At 48.7% G+C, this 16,096-nt stretch overlaps 1 protein-coding gene across 2 annotated transcripts in view; it reads right to left on the bottom strand.

Moving 5' to 3' along the window:
* LOC144116100 (uncharacterized) overlaps window positions 1–16,096 on the bottom strand; it is an 82,738-nt gene that overhangs the window by 25,250 nt on the left and 41,392 nt on the right. The gene's annotated exons all lie outside the window — the stretch shown is intronic.

The raw sequence follows: 16,096 nt of genomic DNA, 5'->3' as shown, positions 1-16,096 counted from the left end.
GGTACCAACGTGCCAGCCCTAGCAGTCAGAGCTGTGACCCCCAAGCCGCGGTGCAGTAAGTCGCCACCACGGTGGGTTCGGGCTAGAGGACACAAAGCCGAGTATTTACCCGGACGAGCGTTTATGGCTCCCGAGCAATACAAGTACCGGCAAGAAAACAACCGCCGTAACGAGGAAGTGTTCCGTTCGCGTATAGGGTGAAAAGGGACAAAAGGGAAGGGGGGGGGGGGGGAAGGTTCTGCTCACCTCGCGTGGCTCCTCGCTCACGGCGGTCAGTTCACACATGGTGGCCGGGCGATAAGGGCAGCGGTCCCCTTGGCAGATGTGCGTCCGCGCGCGTGCACAGCTCCCGCCAGAAGACGAGCGAGCCTCGGGAGGAACGCGCCTTCTCCTGCGCTGTGGAGAGGAGGTCTCTCCTTTCTAAGAGGGGAAAGAGGGAAAGTCTCCGCGGCGCCGTTTCCGCGGGGCGCGAAAGGAAGGGGAAGCGGCGTTAGTGCCCTCCCTCGCAAACCTCCCGAAAGGCGCGCGCATAACATCGCGTGATAATTACGCGCGGCCGTTACTATGGGACAGGGTATTCGCGTGTATCCCCACATCCCCCCCCCTCCTTAAAACTGCCCTACGGCCGAGAAGGACCGCGTTCACCGAGTGGTGTACTGTTGTGATCGGAGGCCCCGACAGCGGGAACAGACGAGCCCGGCAGGCGCCATCGAACTATGTTTGACCAAAAGTGCTGTCGTCCTGAGAAGAGGATTAGGAACGGCTCCTGGCGACGGTGAGCTGTGACGAAAGGCCTCTCATCCCTTCGTCCGGAGTATGGAATGCGGCATTGCTCCCGAACTGCGCCCTCACGTGGACCGGCAGAAAGACCCGAACAAAGGCGCCGGACCCGCCTCGCTCGCTTGCACTTGCGCGGCCAGACAAAGCGGGGGCGGACACGGCTGATTCATCTTACCCTCTGGAATGCCCGGGGCCGTCAGGACGCATCTTTCCACGGAGGAGATCACCGCCTACAAAGCCAACAACATTATGCACATGGTCAACCCGTCGGAAACCACATTCCAGAACGCCTCTTTCCCACGGAGGGCATCACCGCCTGCTAAGCCAACGACCTTATGCACCTGGTCAACGGGTCGGAAACAGCATTCCAGGACCTCAAGACGCCAGGATTCCTTATCGCCTGTGCACGTGTTTGTGGGGGCGGAGCGGTCACGGGGTTAGGGAAGAGACTATGAAGAGTGTGTCTGCCCATTGGACGCTTGATCAGCCACCGGTTTCCCTAGCTAGGTGCCTAGGGAATATCCACTGTATTTAAGCCGCGATTTGGCTGGTTTCACGGCACTTCATCTCTGACTTTTGGTCTCCCTGCTTCGGTTGTAAATATGTAAATAAACCTTCAAGTTTACCAACCCTCCTGAAGGCTTCCCTCCGTCATCTGCAGAGTTCATCGTCATGCGGTGAAGACCTCGGTCGCGATACCCAAGCATATCAACTGGTTGGCAGCGGTGGGATGGTCTGCGCTTGGTCCTGACTCTGGTATGGTAAGTGCGCGGTCTTTCTCTTAGAGCATTGCCAGGTTTTACAACTTTGGAAAATTGTTAGCCTAGGTAATCGAAGGTTGGTATAAGAGGTAGCCGGGGCTCCTCTGACCACGTGAGTAGAGACTTGCCGTTGCTTAAATAGTCATGGACTGGAAGAAGCTGCGCAAACCAGACCTAGTTCTCGTATGCGGGGAATTGGGCATTGATTGTGGGTCGATCCGTAGAAAACCTGAATTGATTAGGGCAATTGAGGATTCCGGTGCGGACGAGGAGGAGATAGTAGAATGTTGGGAGCTAATAAAGGAGGAGTTGTAGAAGGAAAGGGAACAAAAGAAGCGAGAGGATGAAGAAAAAAGGAAGCGCGAAGAGCACGAAAGAAAGCGCGAAGAGCAGGAAAGGGAGCAAAAAAGGAAGCGCGAAGAGCAGGAAAGGGAGCACGAAAGGAAGTGCGAAGAGCAGGAAAGGGAGCACGAAAGGAAGCGCGAAGAGCACGAGAGGAAGCGCGAAGAGCATGAAAGAGAGATCGAGAAAAAACGGCTCGATCTACAGATAGCCCAGGCTGCACAGGCAGAACGCACTAGGCTAGAGGTGCCGAACACAGTGGCAAGCCAGGCAGCATCAAAAATAAAAATAAAGGACCTCTTGCAACCGTACAAACTTGGAGAGGACATAGGACTCTTTCTCGTGAACTTTGAGCGGGCATGTGAAAGTTGCGAGTTCCCGACCGAGTCTTGGCCGCAGAAACTTCTGACCATTCTTACATGTGAGGCGGCCCAAGTACTCGCTCGTCTGGCAAAAGAAGAGGCGGCAGACTATACTAAAGTAAAGGCAGCACTCCTAAAAAAGTATCGCCTGTCCGCAGAGGCCTTTCGGCGCCGCTTCAGGGAAGCCAGAAAACAGCCTAACCAGTCATTTCCGGATTTTGCGTATAACCTGAAGGCAGACCTGAAGGAATGGCTAAATGGAGAACAGGCTTACGGAACTCACGATAAAGTAATAGAGGTGATCTGCCTGGAGCAGTTTTTTGGCTCTTTGAGGGAAGAAATGCGCGTGTGGGTGCAGGACAGGCCGGAAAATAAAACACTAGAAAGTGCAGCAGAGCTGGCCGAAGAGTTCCATGCCAAGCGCGTAGCAGAGGGTGCGCGTGCCCCCGTAAGCCCTAAAGTAGAAAAAAAATTTCCACGGATCCAGACAGGAGGGGCAGCAAGCCGCAACTGGGAGCGGAACGAGGGCCACAAAGCAGAATCAAGCAACCCCGCAAAGGGGGCGTCTTAAAAAGAGAGGGATAAGGCTTTTGAAGCCAGAAAGAAACCAGTGTGTTTCCGTTGTCACGAGCCCGGTCACATCGCCCGCGCTTGCAGGAAGCAGGAAATCGTTCTCTCCTTGGTGGAGGCGGGCGATGAGAACATGCGCCTGCTAGAGCCATACCTGAAAGACATGCAGGTTAATGGAAAACCGTGCCGGGTTCTGAGGGACTCCGCGGCCACCATAGACGTAATCCACCCCACGTACGTGAACGCAGCTGATTTTACTGGGGAATGTGCATGGATTAGGCAGGTGGCCGAAGAGAATAGCGCATGCTTGCCGATCGCACGAGTTAGAATAGAGGGCCCGTTTGGCGTTCTGGAAACGGAGGCAGCGGCATCACGGAATCTGCCGGAAAATTTTCCGTACCTCTTTTCAAATCGGTCGGAGCAGATGCTCCAGGAAGAGGGTCGTAGTTTCGGCGATCGAGCCGTCCAGGCGCTCACTCGTGCGAAGGCTCGCGAGATTGCAGCTGAAGTAAATCGTAGGAAGAACGAAGGCTCTCCCACGACGGGTCAGGCAGGGGGCAAACCCAGGAGGCGATGCTTCTGAGACGAGCGGAGAGGCTCGCGGCAGGAACAGATGCGACGCCGAGTGCAAGGAACCAGTCTCTGAGCCGAAGGGCGACTCAGTGGGGGTCGGGTCAAATGTCGTGCAGCCACGCTTGGAACCCTTTTTGGATCTGGCCAAAGTCGATAGAGACATGATTGCAGCCGAGCAGGCGGCGGACGTTACACTTCGCGATTCATCCAGCCGGACAAGCGAAGAAAGTGTAGCAACGAAAAACATTACGATCCGTAACCGTTCCGGAGTGTTGTATCGATATTACAAGGACTCAAAGGGGGTCCAGTTTGATCAGCTCGTGGTGCCGCAGAAATACCGCGCAGGCATCATTAAATTGTGCCATGGTGGGGGTTGGTCTTGCCACCTTGGAGTGAAGAAAACTAAAGCTAGGCTTCTACAGGAGTTTTATTGGCCTGGCTGCTTCAGGGATGTCGAGCAGTTTGTAAAGTCCTGCGGCACCTGTCAGCGTGTCGGAAAGCCAGGGGATTTGAGGAAGGCTCCGATGAAGCTAGTGCCCGTGATTAGCGAACCCTTCCGTCGTTTGGTGGTGGACGTAGTCGGTCCTCTACCAGTGACTCAGTCGGGCTACCGCTACATACAAACTATGACCTGTCCGGCGACCAAGTTCCCCGAAGCAGTTCCGCTCAAGGAGGTGAACTCGGTGGGCATTGTTGACGGGTTGTTGTCGACGTTTCCCGCGTTGGCTTTCCGGCTGAGTTACAAAGCGATCAGGGAAGCGTCTTCACGAGCGCACTGACTACTACCTTCCTGGAAAAATGTGGAATACGCATAGTTCATAGCTCGGTCAGGCACCCTCAGAGTAACAGCGTCGAAGCGTGGCATTCGGTTTTGAAGCGCGTGCTAAGAGCTATGTGCTATGAGCATCATAAGGACTGGGAAGCTTGCCTACCAGCAACGATGTTCGCGCTCCGCTCGGTGCCGCATGAGGCCACGGGCTTCAGTCCGGCGGAGCTGGTGTACGGGCGATCGCTGAGATCCCCCCTTCGGATGTTAAGAGAGGCCTGGGAGGGAACCGGCGACGATCCTACCGTGGTGGAGTATGTGCTGAGCTTGCTTGATCGGCTTCACTCGTGTCAGGAGATGGTAGCGAATAACATAAAGTCCGCTCAGCAAATAGCAAAGCGGTACTATGACCGAAACGCGCGCCAGCGTACGTTTGCTGTAGGTGACAAAGTGTTGATTTTAGCTACTTCACGGGCAAACAACCTCGCTGTTCAGTGGGAAGGGCCTGCCGAAGTAGTTGAAAAGCTATCCGACGTTAACTATGTGGTTAGGATGGCAGGCCGGAGAAAGGAAACGAGAGTTTATCACTCGAATCTCATGAAACCTTACAGGGAACGCGAAGCCCTTGTCCACCTTGCACTAAATGTACCAGAAGAAGTGGAAACAGAATTTGTGTTTCCAGGGGGCGAGACCGAATCACAACCCTTCAAAAACCTGCTCGAGAGGATTCGGGCAGAGGAGAGCGTGAGTGCAGAGAAACGGGGGGACCTGCAGCGACTGCTGGGCGAGTTCCAGGCTGTTTTTTCGGACCAGCCAGGGAGAACGGATCGCATAGAACACGACATTGAGCTGACATCGGACGAAGCGATTCGCTCTAGGCCCTACCGAGTCTCTCCGCGGCAGAAGGAAATTTTAGGTTCTGAAATAGAACGGATGCTAGAGATAAGGATTATAGTTCCGTCAGACAGTGAATATACCTCTCCCCTCATGATGGTGCAGGTGCCTGGCAAGGACCCGAGACCTTGCATTGATTACCACCGGCTAAATGCTATAACACGCGACCAGCTGTACCCAATTCCTAATTTGGAGGAAAGAATCGAGACGGTTGGCCGGGCTACCTATGTGTCAACCCTTGACTTAACGCGGGAATACTGGCAAGTGCCCCTGACAGAAAGAGCGAGCCGTTACGCGGCGTTTATCTCACCCATGGGTACCTTCCGGCCGCTCGTGATGAGCTTTGGGCTAAAAAATGCCCCCTTTTGCTTTTCCCGCTTAATGGCTCGTGTTCTCAGGGGGACGGAAGACTTTGCGCTTCCTTACCTCGACGACATAGTGGTTTTCTCGCACAGCTGGGAGGAACATTTGCGTCATTTGCGGGAAGTATTGACCCGGGTGCAGAACTCCGGCCTCACGATCAGGGCTGAGAAGTGCCAGATTGGAAAAGCTGAGGTAGAATACTTAGGGCATGCTATCGGAGGGGGAGCCCGAAGGCCGCTGGACGCAAAGGTGCAAGCCATTCAGGAGTACCGCCGACCTGTGACTAAGACCAATATACGAGCATTCCTGGGTCTAACCGGATATTATCAGAACTATATCTCCAGCTACTCCAAAATCGCTAGTCCGCTGACGGACAATCTAAGAAAGGCAGAGCCAGTTCGGGTGATTTGGGACGATGCTAAGAAGAGCTCGTTTAGGGCCTTAAAGGCGGCATTAATGGGGCAACCTGTGCTAAGAGCCCCCACGTATGACCGCCCCTTCATCCTTCAGTGCGATGCTAGCGAGAGGGGCATGGAAGCAGTGTTAAGCCAGCACGACGATCTCGGAGCAGAGCATCCGGTTTTGTTTGTAAGCCGAAAGTTGACCGCAAGGAAGCAGGCTTACAGTGCGTATGAGAAAGAATGTGCTTGTTTGGTGTGGCCCACCCAGAGACTGAGGTGCTACCTGGCAGGTTCGAGATTCACCATAGAAACTGATCACTGCCCCTTAACCTGCTGAGAAATGTGTCGCCAAAGAATGGAAGACTTTTGCGCTGGAGTCTAGCGCTTCAAGAGCACAACTTTGAGATCCGCTACCGAAAAGGGTGGGAAAACGGGAATGCCGACGGTCTCAGTCGTATCTTTCCTGCATAATCTGGCGTAAAATGTCCTAATGCTCGAGAAAAGCTACCGTATCATTTTTGTTTTTTGTTTTTTTCTTGCTTCTCCTTACCTACCTCATTGCCAAAAAAAAAGTTCCTTACCAAATTTCAGACGCATGTCTTTTGCGAAAAAAGGAAAAACAAAGAGGAACTAGTTTTGGTTCAGCAGACTTCCGGGCGTGAGCTGTTGGCGAGGGTTAAGTCATCCAAAATTTGCAGCCATATTGCTCTGTATTAAAGACCTGGCAATGTTCTGAGGCTGGCCGCGTGCTGCCTAGCCGGAGGTAGGGGCTGAGCTCAGATCGGATCGCTAATGCTCCGTTGAGAACCCTTGCCAGCTGTGCAGGTCGAGTGGACTGACTACTACGAGGCCGACTGGGACTCTGACGCCCATTCGTGGTGCACCGACCAGCTGCAACCACTTCGTGGCGTCTTCTTGGCGGCGGACGGATTGTTGTGATCGGAGGCCCCGACAGCGGGAACAGACGAGCCGGCGCCATCGAACTATGTTTGACCAAAGGTGCTGTCATCCTGAGAAGAGGATTAGGAACGGCTCCTGGCGACGGTGAGCTGTGACGAAAGGCTTCTCATCCCTTCGTCCGGAGTATGGAATGCGGCATTGCTCCCGAACTGCGCCCTCACGTGGACCGGCAGAAAGATCCGAAGAAAGGCGCCGGACCCGCCTCGCTCGCTTGCATTTGCGCGACCAGACAAAGCGGGGGCGGACACGGCTGATTCATCTTACCCTCTGGAATTCCCGGGGCCGTCAGGACGCATCTTTCCACGGAGGAGATCACCGCCTACAAAGCCAACGACCTTATGCACATGGTCAACCCGTCGGAAACCACATTCCAGGACGCCTCTTTCCCACGGAGGGCATCACCGCCTGCTAAGCCAACGACCTTATGCACCTGGTCAACCGGTCGGAAACAGCATTCCAGGACCTCAAGGCGCCAGGATTCCTTATCGCCTGTGCACGTGTTTGTGGGGACGGAGCGGTCACGGGGTTAGGGAAGAGACTATGAAGAGTGTGTTTGCCCATTGGACGCTTGATCAGCCACCGGTTTCCCTAGCTAGGTGCCTAGGGAATATCCACTGCATTTAAGCCGCGATTTGGCTGGTTTCACGGCACTTCATCTCTGACTTTTGGTCTCCCTGCTTCTCTTGTAAATATGTAAATAAACCTTCAAATTTGCCAACCCTCCTGAAGGCTTCCCTCCGTCGTCTGCAGAGTTCATCGTCATGCGGTGAAGACCTCGGTCCCGATACCCAAGCATATCAGTACCGAGTGGGGCCGGCGAAAGGCCGTTTAACTTTAAAACCAATTAAGGAAAGTTTCAGCTCACAGCCACCGGTGCCGTCGTTGATGGCCGTGGACGCCAGGACAGGAAGGAAGTGCAGACGACCGCCAAGGACGACCGTGGAGCCAAGTAGTGAAGGGGGTCGATGAACGCAGGTCCTGCTTCAAAGGATCAGTCAGCCACGGTAGCTTTCCGGGGACGCGCGGGCGGCAGGCAGCCTCGGGACAATTACGCACCGGGTTGTCCCGTTGCATAGCGTTCAGCAGGCCTCCACTCAACTGGCTGCACCGCTCGCTCTTGGCTCGGCCTCTTTTCCTCTCGGCGGGGGCGGCAAAGGAGCGTCGACCCATTTTCCCGCTGCCGCCGAGGGCTTGCGAGGCGGGCCCAGTTTTTCTCTCTCCCAATAAAGTTTTTCTCTCTCTCAATAAAGTTCCCTCTCTCTCTCTCTCCCCCAGCGGAATTCCAAGCTGCTCTCGTGGCGAAGCCGCTGCCGCGGGGACCGGAGGACTCCAAGGCGGCTCCTCTGCACAGTTTTCGCAGGCGGCGGTTTCCCCGAATTCTCGCTCGCTCGTCCCACGGCCGACCGGAAGCTGTTTTTCGGCATGGCTGCTCGGCGGTGACAGCGGGCTCTTGGTTCAGGAATGTGGCTGCCCTCCAAACGGGCTGGCTTCGGATGTTCGAAGCAGAAACGGTCGTCTCCGCGCCCGTCAGCTCTCCTCCGGGCTCGATGCGAAGGCTGGCCTGCGGCTGCAAGGCTGTCTTTTCTTTCTTACTCTCCCATTTTACATATTTTTTGTTTAAGCTAATCTAACTTCGCTCGGCCCTTTCCGAAGAGAAAGAGTGTGCTCGCTCTGGAAGTCACGGTGCGAAATATGGAAGGAGTGTTCCGTTCATATTAAGCAGGAGAGATTACTCCCTGCGCGTTGGCCAGAGTTCTGCCGTGGACGCAGGTTGTAACGAGGCGCTGTGCTCTGTTGTCGAGCCCTGCCTCTCGGTGCGGCTGCCTGCTGGCGGGGGAGGGTGTTCTCCACCGGCCACTCGTTCCCTGTGTCAAAGTAGGGTTTGAGATCACAGACATGCACCGGTCCGCCGGTCGGTCTTAGCGTCAAGTCCGCCAGCCTGTAGACGAGAGAGGAGAGTTTCTCCCGAACTACATACGGACCCGTCCATTTCGGCGCCAGAGAAGCAGAGAATTTCTTACTGGCGTCGCTCAGGACGTGATTGCGCCTCAACATCAGGTCACCCGGTTTGTAGTGAATTTCCCGGTGAGAGCGATCATACTGCGCCTTCTGCTGGGCCCGAGCAGTGCTCAGATTCCGACGGGCTTTGTGTAAAGCCTCCGTCATCCTCGCGAGCAGCCCGGTCTCGTAGTCGGCGAGTGCCGACGGAGCAATAGGGACCCCAACCTAAAGTTCGCCGCGCGCCGACAGCGCCGTGATCCTCCCGTAGCGGCGGAACTCTGAAGCGTCGATAGGGCACGACGGTGCCGGCGTATTTCCGTTTGCTAGCCGCTGCAGACAAGCTAAATGTTGCCTACGCCAACGCGCGCGCGGAGCAGCTGTTGCCATGACAACTGTGTACATGCCATGGTTGCCTACGCCAACGCGCACGCGGAGCAGCTGTTCCCATGGCAAAGTGTGGAAAATAGACGCGACGCCGGTAATTGCAAATGGCGGCGCCCTGCCGCCTCTGGGTGTTCGTGCTTTTCGATGACAGCAACGATGACTGGCGCTTGCGGCGACTATTAGACTACGAGAGTGCCGCTTGGACAAGTTTAATTCAAGATGGGTATTTTTTTCGCTTTCATTGTTTGCATCGACGCCGGTGAGGCGGTGAAGCAACGATGTCTGCCGAAAGGCTGGTATTGGATAAGTTTAATGGAGGTGATTAATTTATCTGGGACAACTGTGCTGTCCCAGTTTTTTTTTAGTGCGTAAGCGACTACATGAATACATGGCGTAAAAGAGTGCCGTTTGGGCAATTTATCTGGGACAACTAGGCTGTCCGTTTTTTTTTATTTAGTGCATTCCACGACCACAGAACAGTTTATTCTGTGGACTTTCTTCTTAGAGCGGAACAGAAAGAAGTTGTGAAGAACAAGGTACCGTGAATGGTACAGGTAAATATTCTAGGTAATGCTTTTTATTAGAAATTTGCCACAACATGGGCTATTTTCATCTTGTTCAATCATGCAAATGTTTTAGAACCTCGTGGTATTTTCTGGGTTTAAAAGCCGTGAATGGTACAGGTAAATATTCTAGGTAATGCTTTTTTTTGTTAGAAATTTGCCACAACTTGGGCTATTTTCATCTTTTACAATCATGCAAATGCTTTTGGAACCTCTTGGTATTTTCTGGCTTTTTTGGATATGCCCAAAATTTGGTGCCTACGCACGCACGCAGTTTACTTGCATAATCAGCTGGTGATGACAACACCTGTAGTTCACCTTTTGGTGTTTTCCGTCTTATTAAAGCTAGCTTTCGGTGACAGCAGTTCCTTTGACATTAGAATATCATAGTCTGCCGAGTAGCAGGTCAACTTTAATTTATCCTCAATGTTCTTTTAAGTTTGTTTGATTTGTGCCCAGTCATAACTGAAGCTTATATTGTGTGTAGTTATGCAGCATTCATTTGGGGGCTGAAATTTTTCAGAGCACTTTAAAATTACTCTCAAAAGTGCACTTCAACTTAAATAATTTAGTTAACATGAGGTTCACGACTGCTATGCACTGAGAGAGCAATAAAACCTGCTCATAACTGTACATTGTACAAAGATTGCTTTTAGATATCGGGTCTAAAGCTGTGTAAGTGAGGTTGTATAACGACTAATAATAAGCTGGTCCATCTAAAAACAGATCTTTCATATGCGCAATGTCATATTCCAGAAAGCTGTGGCGTACAAAGTTTCTGAACGGCAAACACTGAAATATACACCTCATTAGTGTTGCACCCAGCTTCAGTGTATCTTGACTCGAGATAGATTGCTCGAAATGTAGGTGCATGAAACTATATCTGAAGGGAATTTAGTGAGGAAATCACTTCCAGTTCTCAACATTTGAAAGGCTCATACACATAGTGTAACTCTGAACAAACTTGCAAAGGCTTAGTCCCGTTTTGAGCTGTGCTAATTTTAATTTCCCTTGCAATTCTACATGTATGAAATTATATGCATTTAAAAAAAAGATGAGGCCAGGCATGGTGTCAGTGAGGTCATTAATAGTTTCATTCTTGCTGAGATGGCCGCTTGTGCTGCTAGCTAAGCTTTCTCCAACCGTTACGAATTGCAAACATGCTCATGACAAAAGAAGAAAGTTGGCACATTTTGTAGGTGCCAGTCAAAGTTCTTTCATACATTGCACAAGAAGTGTACTTTATTACATAGATAAGCTTCGTGCAGTTACTATAATCTGAACTGCATGAAAAGGTTGATGTATTGTGAACATAGTTAAACAAGAATAAAAGGAGGCCACAGTAAATGTCATACTGTCACTCACTTTCGAAAATGACACCTAATTTTAGTTACATCTTGTCTTCTCTGTAGTGAAGCATAAGATATTAGAATACACGCATCACCACATGGTATTTAGCTAGGCCTGCTATGTGATTTAAAATTCAATTTGTTTTCTCACGCTGTTTCGGTTTAGACAGCCGGACAATGGCTATGACATCAAAGGTCAGTATAGGTCACTGCTTCTTAATTTGTAGTCATTCTCACTCTTGAGACAGGCTGGTTTTAGCATTGCAGTTAATGAAAACAAAGAAGGAGCAGTTATATTGCAGTTTATTTTATGCCGCAAGTGGCGTACACCGACCTTTGATATCACAACCATCTCCTAGCTGCTGGAATCAAAACAGCTCAAGAGGAAATTCGATTGTAAATTATTTAGCGACTGATGTGTATGGGTTATCTATATATACTAATGTCTAACGCATCGTTTTAAACACGAAAACACGCAAGCAAAGATTTGGTGGGTATAGTCTTGTAAAAAATCAGTGAAAAAGCAAGAAAGGAAGGAGGAGAAATGAGAACTACACACACACACACACAGAGAATTTGAAGAGCAATGAAGAGAGGAAGCGAGTGTGTTCCATGCCTTACCTGCGTTACGTTTCTCACGTCAAGAAAGCTGCAGGCAGGTAACGAGTAAGCCTATGTTTTTGGTGCCATTTATGCGAGGAGCTCCAAATTTTTGTGGACTTTGGCAATACATTTTGCTGCATGAATGTTCTGTCTTGTCAAGCTTAGAGTGGCGTTCCCATGCCGTTTTAGAGGCATAACTGCTTCATGGTGCTTTTCCAAATACACATACTGACTATAAATATGAGAAAAATGTGGAGATGGTGCAAAGACAACGGCGACATTCTTGAAAGAACAAAAATGAACAAGGATACTGCACCATTTTCACTATGAGCTCAGGCCCACCTATTGATTTGTTGAATTCCAACACCATTTTGTGAATGAAGATTCATCTAGGACCACTGCCACTCGGAACAGTGAATTGCAAAAGCTACAAAGGAATAATTTGAAAGCATATTAGGAAAAATAAATCTGTCACAACAAGAAACACACTGACATCAATGGCAAATATGTTGAGAGATTTTGAATAAATAGACTCTTTTGGTACAACCTTTGTCTTTCGTTCATCAACTAACGGCCACAAATTTTAGACCTCCTCTCGTAAGCTTGCCAAGGTGTACCCAAGGTTAAGCAAAACGTTAAGAGCTGAAAGAGTTAACAAAAAAGACATAAGCAAACACAATGCGCCTCAGGGCCATCAACACGGCCCTTTATTCCAACTTGCGGCTCATTCAAAAACATCCCATTCGGTAATACTCTCTCGGGGGCTAAGTTGGTGCGTGGTTTTGAAAACACGCGCAAAGCAGACAACGCTAGGGGAAGACAGACGAAACAAGTGCAAATGTTTATTCACGTAATGAAGCAAGTGAATATACAGACAAAAAGGCAAGAGCAAAGAGGGACCTACACATGCGCACAAGCAGAAACAAAAAGGTAACAAATGGCTATAGAAAAAAATGTGTCTCAGCACATATCTAAAGAGACACTTTCTTTTCTGTCAATTGTAAACAAGAGTGTGCTTACATAATCTCTTCTGCCTTTGTTGATGTGGAACGCCTCTATAATTTCACGGGCTGCAGTATCTTTGCCCCTGCTTAGGATTTCTGTTTCCTTCAGCTTCGCCTGGCATTTTTTCTTCTTCCCTGCAGGCTTTACAGTAATGTGGTAAGAAAGAACCCGTGCCGTTCTTTAATGCGTGATTATGGTCAGCAAGGCTATCATTAATACATCAGCCCGTTTGGTCAATGTAAGATTTCCCACAAGTCAGCGGGATCTGATAAACTACGCCCGCTACACATTTCACAAACGCCGTCACATGCTTTTTCTGGCATTCTGCTTTTTTCGGTTTGTTTGAATCCATTTTGCCACACAAGGAGAACAGCTTCTTGGGGGTGGAAAAACTACACGAACTTGAAACTTTGCCTCAACATGTTTCAGAATGTGTGCCATCTTATGAATATAAGGAATTATCACAGGTTTAGTTTTCTGTTTGGCAACATCGTTTTTTGCACTGTTATTGCACTTTTCTTTTGTTAACCTTTTTTAGTAACACTTTGGCAACTGAGCAGAGTAGGATAGCCAGCTTGAAGGGACACAAATTGGAATACAGGCCGAGATTCGCCTACCGTGTGGGAGTATGCCCGTTTGGCAATGCACTGTAGTAAATGCAAGAAACATGGCTGCTGCCGTGCCCTTGAAAACACAGTGTTCTTTGCAAAGGCAAGAGGTAAAGCTGAAAGGAAGGTAACCGAGGCTTTCATATCGCCAAGAATGCCGACAAAAATATATGAGCACGCCATCTACATCATTATCATCATCAGCATGACTGCGCCCACTGCAGGGCAAAGGCCTCTCCCAAATCTCTTTCATCAACCCTGTCCTTTGCCAGCTGCAGCCACCGTATCCCCGTAAACTTCCTAATCTCATCCGCCCACTTAACTTTCTGCCATCCCCTGCTACTGTTGCCTTCTCTTGGAATCCACTCCGTTACCCCTAAGGACCAGTGGTTGTTTTGCCTTCGCATTACATGCCCTGCCCAAGCCCATTTCTTCCTCTTAATTTCGACTAGGATGCCATTAACCCGTGTTTGTTCCCTCACCCACTCTGCCCGCTTCCGGTCTCTCAACGTTACACCTATCATTTTTCTTACCATAGCTCGCTGTGTAGTCCTTATTAACTTAAGCTGAACCCTTTTCGTTAGCCTCTACGTTTCTGCCCCGTAGGCGAGTACCGGCAAGATACAGCTGTTGTACACTTTTCTGTTGAGGGATATTGGTAAACTGCTATTCATGATCTGAGAGAACCTGCCATATACGCTCCACCCCATTCTTATCCTTCTAGTTATATCCCTCTCATGATCCGGATCAACAGTCTCTGCCTGCCCTAAGAAGACCACTTCCAGCATCTCGCTTCCAATTGTGAACTGCTGTTCCCTTGCTAGGCTATTGAACATTACTTTGGCTTTCTGCATGTTAATTTTTAGACCCACCGTTTTGCTCTGCCTGTCTAAATCATTGATCATGCTTTGCAATTCATCTCGTGAGTGACTCAGCAAGGCAATGTCATCAGCAAATCACATATTATTTAGGTATTCTCCATTAACTCTTATCCCCAGCTGTTCCCAATTCAGGCCACATGATGTTATAACCCCCTTTTTTTTGCTGTACTATGCAGTCTCCCCTTCATTATTTGTGCATATACAAGGTGTCCGATTTATTTCAATGCAAATGGTTTATTAAACATTGCATTTGCTGTACACCACAGCTTTGGAAGTTGAATAATCGGTGAGGCTGATGCCTCGTCAATTGCAATGTAAATAATAAATGCTTATCCATCTAACACTTTCAGATTGGCTTTTTAAATGCTGCGTTTAGGTCATATCTATAGGGAATAACATGGCACACCCTGTATACCATGAGTATTCCGCCCAAACATATTCTTTAAGAATAAATGAAAACATTGAAATGGCTCCATTGCGCCATCTTCTCACAATATGTCCAATGCTAATAGCAATTGCTAGAGTTTAGCAAGGCCGGAAATAAAAGCAGCGTTTTACCGGACGGATCATAACAGGTGCTGGCACCACATCGCTGGAACTCCTTTATAAAAATTTATTTCTCGCCAACAAAAAATATTTTTCTAGTTTGTTTAATATGCGAAACTAAATGGGCTATTTTTTTTTTTGTCTAGCACAGTTGCCCACATGGCGTTTTCTGGTCCTCAATGTGGCCGTTTCCGCAGAAATCTATGTACTTTTTATTAAATTACAAAACAACGCAAGGTTCAAGTTTAATTCAAACAGTGCTAGATCAAGGTTTCAGGCAAAACTCCAAAAAATTTATCTTAAATTTAGACTTCAAGTTTAGTTTAAAAAATGCAGAAATCTTCAAATTTTTCTCCTGTTAAGCACTTCCATTTTAAACCAAAATGGCATCATCCACAGTTTATTTTTTGAGGCATGACAGGGCATCTCAATACCAGACTACATGCGGAGATAAACTTTGCCGACAAGAACCGGTTCCTGAACAATAATTCTTGCAAAATGCCCAGATGAAGGTGATATCTTTCACTTTGGAGCATGATATATAGAGAAAAAATTTTTTTCTTTGAAAGAAGGTCTCTACACTTCTGTTGGGACTGGTCTTCCATGAATTTTCACAGCGAAATCTAAAATACCAAGAATTTGGTGCATCTCCTTTCGCGTGGTATGACACTGCTGTCCCCAAATTTAATTCTTGAAATCGACTGGGAAGTACTGTAAAAAATGTTTCATGAACCTCGGCGGCTGTGGATAGTGATGAAACATTCAAGAAACGGGCAAATTTCTCTGTTAAGGTTTTCTGCCTAGATACATGCCTTACGGAGCATACTTGTCCCCAACAGTTTTATGTTTTCTGGACCACTTGTTTCGTTGCACTCTTAGGGCCGCAGCCCAGGTCTAGACAACTGTTTTTTTTCAAATTTATGAATTTTAAATTTCTTTTATGAAATTGTCTTCTCACTTTACTATGTCAACACTGAATCTCAAAAATTCAAAACAAAAATTTGAGCTTTGCAAAAACAAAAAGAATTATAAGAATGACTTCACCCTGCAAGAACAATGAATGTTGAACTAGCCTTCTGCCATATATTTTCTTAGCTTTGCAGGTTTTAAGAAAAATATATATATCGGAAAATAATTTTCTGCACATAAAAAAGTGACATGTGATGAGAGCAGTCATGAAATTATTTTTAAATTGCTCAAAAAATTTCATGTAAATAAAGCTAGAAATAAACTAAATTTTGTTGAAAGTTGCGTCCCTTCTTAAATGTGGGACAGACTGCCGGACATATCATGCTGGCTTGAAATCCTATTGTTTACATCTAGTGCCGTATTGCTTGCTGCATTGCCTTTCTGACTGGTTCCCGCATTTCCTTGTCAAGTGCGA

This window comes from Amblyomma americanum, chromosome 1 (genome assembly GCF_052857255.1).
Source record: "Amblyomma americanum isolate KBUSLIRL-KWMA chromosome 1, ASM5285725v1, whole genome shotgun sequence".
Taxonomy (NCBI): Eukaryota; Metazoa; Arthropoda; class Arachnida; order Ixodida; family Ixodidae; genus Amblyomma; species Amblyomma americanum.
This window is presented reverse-complemented; position numbering and strand designations above follow the sequence as displayed.